We start from the raw sequence: 9,388 nt of genomic DNA, 5'->3' as shown, positions 1-9,388 counted from the left end.
AGTGTTCTTCTTGCTGCTTCCAGGAGCAATGCGTGATCTGGCTGTTCCTTTCCTTCCAACTGCCGGTGGGGCTGTGTTCTTCCAACCGGCAGTTGGAAGGAAAGGAACAGCCAGATCACGCAATGCTCCTGGAAGCAGCAAGAAGAACACTCCAGCCTGAAGATGACGGATGAGATTTCGTCGAAACGTCGCCACAACTTTCTGAAGATGAAAGGAATGCGGGAAGAAACCCGAGACTCTAGATCTACACATACAGACACCCGCGAGAATCTACGAAAACATATATATATATATATATATATATATATATATATATATATATATATATGTATGTATGTATGTAAAAGGGGAGAATTTACTGCATATATATATGCAGTAAATTCTCCCCTTTTACATACATACATATGTGTGTGTACATGTATGTATAAATATATACATATACATACGTATGCACATACAAGTGTGTGTGTGTGTGTGTACTGTAGGATCCATCCTGGCTGGGTGCTGAAAAAAAAAATTCTCCCCTTTTACACACAGACAACACACACACACACACACACACACATATACTCTCTTGTACACTATTTTTTTCTTTTTTGCTGTTAGTGTTGAATGTATGGCTTTGTTTTGTTTCTGTTTATTTCTGTGTTTACTTCTTATCATAAGACAATAAATAGTACATAAAACAAAGAAGCGATGAGGGGGAAGACAGCAGGTAACAGGCAATCCTTGACCTAAGACTGCCGTTGGGACAGAATTTCCATTGCTTGTTAAATGAGCCTGGTTTCTTACAACCTTAAGCGGTCCTTAAGCAAATCCCCCCCGCCTTGATTTGGCTGGTCGCAAGCCGGCTGGGACGGTCGTAAATCGTGGTCAGGAGACCGCTGCAACCGGCAGGAATGTTTTTAAGGTTGCAATATATTTTCGGAAGAGTTTGCCGCCCAGAGTCGTTTGCTGAGCGGGGCAGCTACAGAAATCGAATCAATCAATACATGCCGGCTGCCGAGTGTCCCCATTTTGACCCTGTGCCCCTGGGGATGCTGCGACAGTTGTAAGCCCCAGAACCGTTCCCTTTTTTCAGTACTGTCATAACCTCCAACAGCCGCTAAGCGAGGACTACCTCTACCCCATTGGACGGAAACCTTGCTTAAAAATTTAGCCTCAGCTCCATGATCTTTGCATTTCTAGAAGATTCAACACAAACACAGTTTTCTCTCCCTCCCCCCCACTGCCCCCCCCTCGAGAGTTTCAAGGAAGGGAAGAGAGCTTCAGCCTGCCGTTGACTCCTCATCGTCAGGCAAACCTGCGTGGGAAGGAAGGCTTAAAATAAAAGCTGTGGGAAACACTGGAGTGTAAAAAGCTCGCCTGCCATCCCCGGGGACTGGCGACCTGCACGAGCAACGTCTATTAAAAGAGAGAGAGAGAGAGAGAGAGACAGTGCAAAGCTGGCCAGGAGGCGAAATTAAAAGGGGGGGTTTTCCCAGGAAGAAAACCCCAGGCCGTAGCAAGGCAACGCAGGTAGACATAGGGCTTTGTTTCTTGCCTGCGAGGAAGAAAGCCTCAAAAGAGTCGCCAGAGCTCTGCCGGAGGGTTTCCGTTCACACGATTCACGAAGCCGAGTTTGGCTTAACCAGCTTTGCCACGTGGCCCGTCATCGGCCGGCTTCACCCAGCATCCCAAACTATAATCTCTTGTCCCTTGAGTCCCGTACAACACACGCCCAACCACCAATAAGCTTTGGATCCATAGCTTGTGCGAACCCAGCTGAGCTGCATGATTCTGTTTAATGCAACAGGCTGCAGCGAGGCTACTGTAGTTCCCCGACTTAACAGCAATTTGCTTAGTGACAACGGCACCAAAAAACGCAGCTTACCATCGTTTTTCAAACTTACGACCGTTGCGTGTGGTTTACATTCGGATGCTGGACAACTGACTCACATTTATGACGGTCGCAGTGTCCTGGGGTCGCGTGATCCACTTTTGCAACCTTCTGACAAGCCAGGTCAATGGGGGAAGCCAGATCCACTTAACAACTACTGTGATTCACTGAAGTCCATGAGTCATAAAAGAGCCGAGGTTGCCTACCCCTGCACTAAACCATAGGCAAAACCTTAAAAAAAAAAAAAGCAGTCTCCGGGTTCCTAAAGTATTCTAAACTACCAACAAACCAGACCGCGGCGAGATTCAGCCTATCGTGCGGACTTTGTTTCTGTTAGGAATTTCACCAACACCACCACCTGTTTTTATAACAATAAGCAAAACGCAATCCTGAATCTCATTCTGGATTTATTTTTATTTTCATTTTCATTTGGCAGCCATGAAAATAATGTAGCGTAGAGCTACATTTTGGGATTTCTAATGTCGTTCTGTTGTTTTTTGTTGCTGTTGTTTCCTGAGACATAAATACAGAGGAACAGATTATGGGGTAAATTCAATTGTCTGGGCCCAAATTAGATAATTTCCAAACATTACGGCCTTAATGCTTGGCTTATGGGAAACAGCATACGCCAGTCGGTTGAACGATGTGGGCATCCAGGTAAATGTTGTTGTTTATTTCTCTTGAAACAGGAGAGCCACTTTCAGCAGCAGAGAATATGAATTTTTCTTGGAAATGATTTCTTTGAGAAACCTTTTGACTGTTTCACCTCCTCTCCGTATATACATCACAAGAACTAAAATGGTGATTGTCAATGGAGATTCTCAGTCCTGGGCAAGGTTGTCCCAAAGAAGTTTTTCTTGTTTTTTTTTCTCTGAAAGCGTTTCACTTCTCATCTGAAGGAGCTTCTTGGACGAGAAGTGAAACATTTTCAATGAAAAGAAACCAGGGAAGTACAGTTGTATTTTGGAAAGACATCTTTGGGTTAAATTGTTATTTGAAGCACCAAACTCGCCGTATCAACGATAGCTAGGTACATTATGCTCAGCCATGGTTAACCACAATGGCTTGCAAAAAACAAGGGCTGGATTCAGACAACACACCTAATGTAACCAAACTCTATTCATGGCTTACTTTAAGGCAACGTTTCTCAACCTTGGCAGTCCTTCCCCCGACTCCCTTTTTTTTGGCTCACTTTTTAACCTTTTCCCCTTTGGCATTTCCTCTCCTCCCTTTTTTGTAATTATTTTGTACTTTATTTTTTTAAAATTTATTAAAGTTGTATTTTTTTAAAGAAACAAAACAAATAGAAACTAAATACAATTGGCTGCAAAACTCCATTCTGAGATCCTGGCGCCCCCTTGTGGTCCAACTGCACATTTTATGAACCTGATTTGCATGGCCCCTCCCCCTGCTTCCCCTCCCCCATATCTGCTGATTTCTCCCTGCCTGCAAAACAGGTTTGCACCTGACTTTATGCATCTCGAGGTTGGTGAATAGACTGCAAATGACTGAGTTCACAGCCTGCTGCTACAAACCATAGTTTTTGCATAAAAGCACACTGCGCTAAGCTAAAGCCTAACCAGACTTCGCCTTGGTGTGCTGATGAAATGCTACGTATTAAGACAGTATTGTGCATTTGACCCTTGAAAGCTGCTTATTGTTTGAAATTTGCTGATGTGTTCGTCTCTGTGCTTAGCATATGTTTGCATAATTCTCCATCTCACGCATCCAGTTCAAAAGAGGGAGCTGCTTTTTGCAAACACAATTTCTATGCAACACCAAATGGTGCTTTCAGAATGTTTCTGGAATCCGTTTAATGTCTCTTTGAAAATTTAGGATTTTTTTTCTTTGGGCTAAACCACCATTCATGTGGACCAAGGCTTATGTCCATAACCTGGAGAAATTTGGGGTAAAAACCATATTCACCACCATTATTCACCACCAATCCTGTTGAGGATTTTACCTGACCAGCCATGATTAAACAATGCCATTGTTGATTGCAAGATATGAACTGGAATGGTCCTTCCACAATGGAGTCAGAAGAACAGACCTCTTCTGAAGATTTTTAAAAATATAAAAATACACATTAAAAAGAAACGCTGTTCTCTTTTGATGTTTCAGCAGCAGAAATAAGATTTGATGCCTTGGTGATCAGCTATTTTAGTATTCACCACCAGAGGGCGTGCTTGCATTGCTTCCTTAAGTATTTTTCCTGGTGGAAATTCAAGGTCCAGATTTAAATTATAATCTGAGTTTCTATAGAAAACATCTTGTGCAAAGAGACAATGTCTCCTTAATGTTAAAGGAATCAGAATAGCTATGAACATTGCTGAGACATTGTTGAGTTGAAGCACTGGAAAACAAAGCAGGAGGGAAGGAAAAAAAGAGCCTGCAAAGTGAAATAGGATAGTAAGAAACTTTTAAAAATATAATGAGCAAACGCTATGATATGGGAAATAAGTAAAACTAGCCAGAGTTCTTTAAATGAATGGAATCAAAGAGGATGCAAATTGATATCTGTGTGAAAGCAAATTCTTCTATAGAATGTAAGATTTATTTGGAAATTTATTTATTTATTCTTATTTAACATATGCAGCAAGATGAAAAGAGAAACTACATATACACGGAAAGGTGTACATTTATAAGATGTATTTAATAATAATAATAAGTTGGAAGGGACCTTGGAGGTCATCTAGTCCGACCCCCTGCTCAGGCAGAAACCCTATACCATTTCAGGCAAATGGCTGTCCAGTCTCTTCTTAAAAACCTCCAGTGTTGGAGCATTCACCACCTCTGGAGGCAGGTTGTTCCACTGGTTAATTGTTCTAACTGTCAGGAAGTTTCTCCTTGGTTCTAGGTTGCTTCTCTCCTTGACTAGTTTCCATCCGTTGCTTCTTGTCCTGCTTTCAGGTGCTTTGGAGAATAGCTTGGCTCCCTCTTCTTTGTGGCAGCCCCTGAGATATTGGAACACTGCTATCATGTCACCCCTCACCCTTCTCTTCATTAAACTACACATACCCAATTCCAGCAACCGTTCCTTACATGTTTTAGCCTCCAGTCCCCCAATCATCTTTGTTGCTCTTCTCTGTACCCTTTCTAGAGTCTTGACATCTTTTTTACATTGTGGTGACCAAAGCTGGATGCAGTATTCCAGGTGTGGCCTTACCAAGGCATTGCAAAGTGGTATTAGTACTTCACGTGATCTTGATTCCATCCCTCTGTTAATGCAGCCTAGCACTGTGTTTCCTTAAGTATTTTATGGATTTTTCAGATATATACCAGCTCCTCTTAAAATGCTGTATTAAAAAGAGCAGCTTTCTCCCAACCTGACCTCTTCTAAAGGCGGTAGAGTGCCCGACCCATTATCCCCAGCCAGCAGCAAAAGAAAGTTGGCATGGCAGCAGTACTGCCTGAAGTGGGCCCTCACACGAATAGATAGAACCTTGCTTGATGGTTTCAACCCAGTTTGCATTAGGAGAAACCTAAAACACGGAGCCTTTGCTTCCCTCCTCCTTGCTCAATCCACCTGGCAACAGGTGTCTTCCCAACAGTAGCTCTGGGTCACCTGGATATTTCTGGTAAAGGAAAAGGTATCAGCAGCTGGCCTTTTAATTTAACACTCCCAAGCGGTTGGTTTGTGTTCACACGTTCTTCTTCTAACCCAGGGGTAGGCAACCTTGGCTCTTTTATGACTCGTGGACTTCAACTCCCAGAATTCCTGAGCCAGCAAGGCTGGCTCAGGATTTCTGGGAGTTGAAGTCCACGAGTCATAAAAGAGCCAAGGTTGCCTACCCCTGGTCAAAGCCTTACACAGGCCTCCAGTTTGGTACAGCTGGTTCATTTAGTGATGTTCAAAGTTACAACAGCACTGAAAAAGTGACTTTTGAGCATTTTTTTACACTTATGATCTTTGCAGCATCCCTCTGGTCACGTGATCCAAATTCAGATGCTCATATTTATGACGGTTGCAGCGTCCTGGGTGTGTGTGTGTGTCACGCAATCCCCTTTTACGACCTTCTGACAAGCAAAGCCAATGGGGAAGCCAGCTTCACTTAACAGCCGTGTCACTAACTTCCCAACTGCGGTGATTCACTTAACAACTGTGGCCAGAAAGGTTGTCGGTGGGTGGGGGAGAAACTCGCTGAACAGCCGTCTTGCTTAGCAAGAGAAATTTTGTAATCCAGGAAAGCTGAAAGTCGCTCACTTTGCTCCAAACCTACAGGTTGCTGAGGCCATTTTGCTCCTGTTTCCTTTTGCAACGGCACCCGGTTGTCAAGATGAGTCATTGGAACAATTAGTAACCCGTATCGGAAGCTTATTTTCCTGGCTAGCAACATGCAAATGGCAGCAAAGAAATTGTTGCTCACACCCACCCACCCACCCCTCTCTCCCTCCCTTTCTTTGCTGCCTCCCTGCCCAACTTTTAAAGTTGACCATAGAAAATGCAATTTATTTCCCGGGTTATCACAGGCCTCTCCTTGGAGACTTGGAAATGCAGAACGGAAGGAAAAAAAGTGAGTTGTGTTGCTAAGGAAACAGGCTGGCCCGAGCCGGCTGGAGCTGGCTGTTGCTATGAGAAGGGTTTGCAACGCATTGCCACCCCAAAGACTGTTTCCTAGGTATAACCACAAATAATATTCTGCCAAAAGTAGCTGTAGAACGGAGAGGAGAGAAGGAAGAAGCTAGAGATGTATGACTTCAACCTGTTGATTTCTAGAGAGGTTGGGGTCTGCCTGGAGAATCCCGGAAGGCGTGATTCTCACAATTCGAGGTGAAGACCAGGGGCAGAAGTCAACAGAAAGACACACGGACTGATTGGATGGACAGCATGTTGGGAAAGATAATGAAGCTCATCGCTAAGTATGGGTTAGAGCAGCATTTCTCATGGTTGGCAACTTTAGGATGGGTGGAGATGATGGCTGGGGAAATCTGGGAGTTGATGTCCACCCATCCTAAGGTTACCAAGGTTGAGAAACCCTGCGTTAGGGCATGAAATGGTAACTAGGTGTGGTAACTATCTATATCTATATCTATCTATCTCATCTATCTATCTCATCTATCATCTATCTATCTATCTATCTATCTATCTATCTATCTATCTATCTATCTATCTATCTATCTATCTATCATCTAGTCTATCACCTCCTTTCCACAACAGACACAGCCTTGATGTTTTTCAAAACTCTTTAATTCTTTTTTAGTTTTGATTGGATTGGATTTCAGATTGTTGAGCGTGCTTGTCTGAGAACAGAGTAAAACAGCTTCCTGTAAGAAACTCCACACAAGAAGAATATAGAAATAACATCTTGTTCCATAGATCTAGTGATATCAAGAATATAACTAATCACAAAACAGGTCCATGAAACAAGGGGTTAAAAACTGCTGTTTCATAAATTTGAATTCATTTTAGGATAAATTCAGTGGTCTGGAAACACATACTTGTAGGATAAAGCAATGATGTATATTTAATAATGCAAATAATGACATTCAGCAATCCTACACTGAGGTAAATTGGCCTCAGGAAATGGATGGTCCTCACCAATTTGCATAACCGGCCTTCGGATAAAAATAAAAGAAAGAGAAAAGTTGTGCTGCAACTCCAAGTAAGGCAATCAGCTGCAGCAGTGGGATTTTCTCTAACCACCTGTGAGGAATTAATTCTGCCAAACAGTCAAGCCCTTCCTGGTTATGATAAATATACTTTCATAAAAGAAATGTTTGAACCACGGATTGCATGGAAAGAAATCATAGCAAATATTGACAAGGCCGGTCAATGTGTTACTATGGCAACAAGGATTCCTTCACTGGATCCACCAGTCCTAGGCCAACCTCAAAGGGCATTGGAAAGTTAACAGTCAACATCACTCTTTGGGAATCACTGGGCCAGAACGTGTGTTGTCGGCAAGAATGCTTCTTTGCTTTGTAGGAGAGGCAAAGCCTTGTAGCCCTCTCTGAACAAGGGCTGATTGGCAGCACCTAAAGGTTGTCAAAGAAACCCAAACATCCTTCAGCTCCGTGGTTCCCAGCTAGAAAGGCTATTTAGCTCTGGAGAAGAAGCTCTGCAGATGCCCTCAGCTTTCAGATTCTGCCATTTCTGAACTTCACTAACCTGAAGAAGGAAAGTTGGTGCTGGCTGATTGAGACTCTGAAGAGTAGGATGGGTTGCACAGTTGGCAAGAGCATCAAAGTGGTGGAGGCAGCTGATAATTCTGGAGAGCAGCCTAATGCCAAAGAGAACGACCAAGCTGTGGATTCAGAAGTAAAGTCAGATTCCACCCAAGGCTCCTCCGCTAAAGATAAGACCCATTCAAGCTGAAGCATGGAAGCTGTCGTCTCCAAAACAAGGTGATGAAGCAAATACATTTGTTAATCTGCATCCGAGATGACAAAAACCTTCTATTCTTGCCAACTTGAGTCAATGACTTAATTACTAAGGATGTTTGAGGAATCTTTCTGAAATTCACTTTATATTTCCACATGTGTGCATGTGTCACTTTGACTCAGAGTAAGTAGTCAAAGAATATTTGGCTACTATAAAAATGAATTAATTTCGGTACCAGGTTTACCTTGAAAAATGAAATTTAGAATTGTGCGGAAGTTCCTGAACAGAGAGAAGACATGAAGAAATTCCCAACAAATGTTGATGTTCCTCCTTGAGCAGAAGATACAAAGTTTTCCAAGGGATTTTCCAAAATGACTAGAGTCCTATCTCAAGATGGTTTCATGTATCTCACAATTATTCCAATTAAGGTTTTTACTTAAAACTTAATTTAAAAGAGAATGGAGTTATTTGTTTTAGGAGAACCTAATTAAGGAACTTTGAGAGAAGTTAAAGGACTGTTGGTTATATTAGGGCAAATAATTCAGCTAGTGCAATCTTCTGGATTGGGTTTGATAACTGACTTGAAAAGGTGCATATCAAATATAAATTACTATCTTTCATCAAGGATGGAAAGTACTTTGACGTTCTTTCTCAAGTTCCATGTGTGCCAGTTGTAAAATTAGAAGTATATTTCTTCAGAGAAACAATGTGTTATTTTGGAAAACCAATTTAGTCTTTGTTTTCTTTTTTTCCTAAGTGTTATGATTCAATTATGTCTTTAATGAAATGTATATATGTGGACGAGAAGGTTGCTAATCTTTAATATTGTGCTTAAATAGTTTGGGTGAATCTCTACCTTGTGTTGCTCTGAATTGCTTCAAACTTTGAAACTAAATCATGTTCAATAGCTAAATGTCTGTTTGGCTTTTTAATTAATGCACATCTACCATCCCTTGTTAATAATAAAAAAACCCTTGCAAATATCGATTATCAGGACCTTTTCCTAGTTCAGGAAAAGCTAGATATGATTTGGCAAGTCTAGAACAGTGTTTTTCAACCTTGGCAACTTTAAGATTTACGGACTTCAACTCACAAAATTCCACAGCTGGCCTTGCTGGTTGAAATCCTGGCAGAAAAATGGTAAGATCCCAAACTTATTTACATTTCTCTGATAATCTGTTTAGTTT

This window comes from Vipera ursinii (assembly GCF_947247035.1).
Source record: "Vipera ursinii genome assembly, chromosome: 10".
Taxonomy (NCBI): domain Eukaryota; kingdom Metazoa; phylum Chordata; class Lepidosauria; order Squamata; family Viperidae; genus Vipera; species Vipera ursinii.
This window is presented reverse-complemented; position numbering follows the sequence as displayed.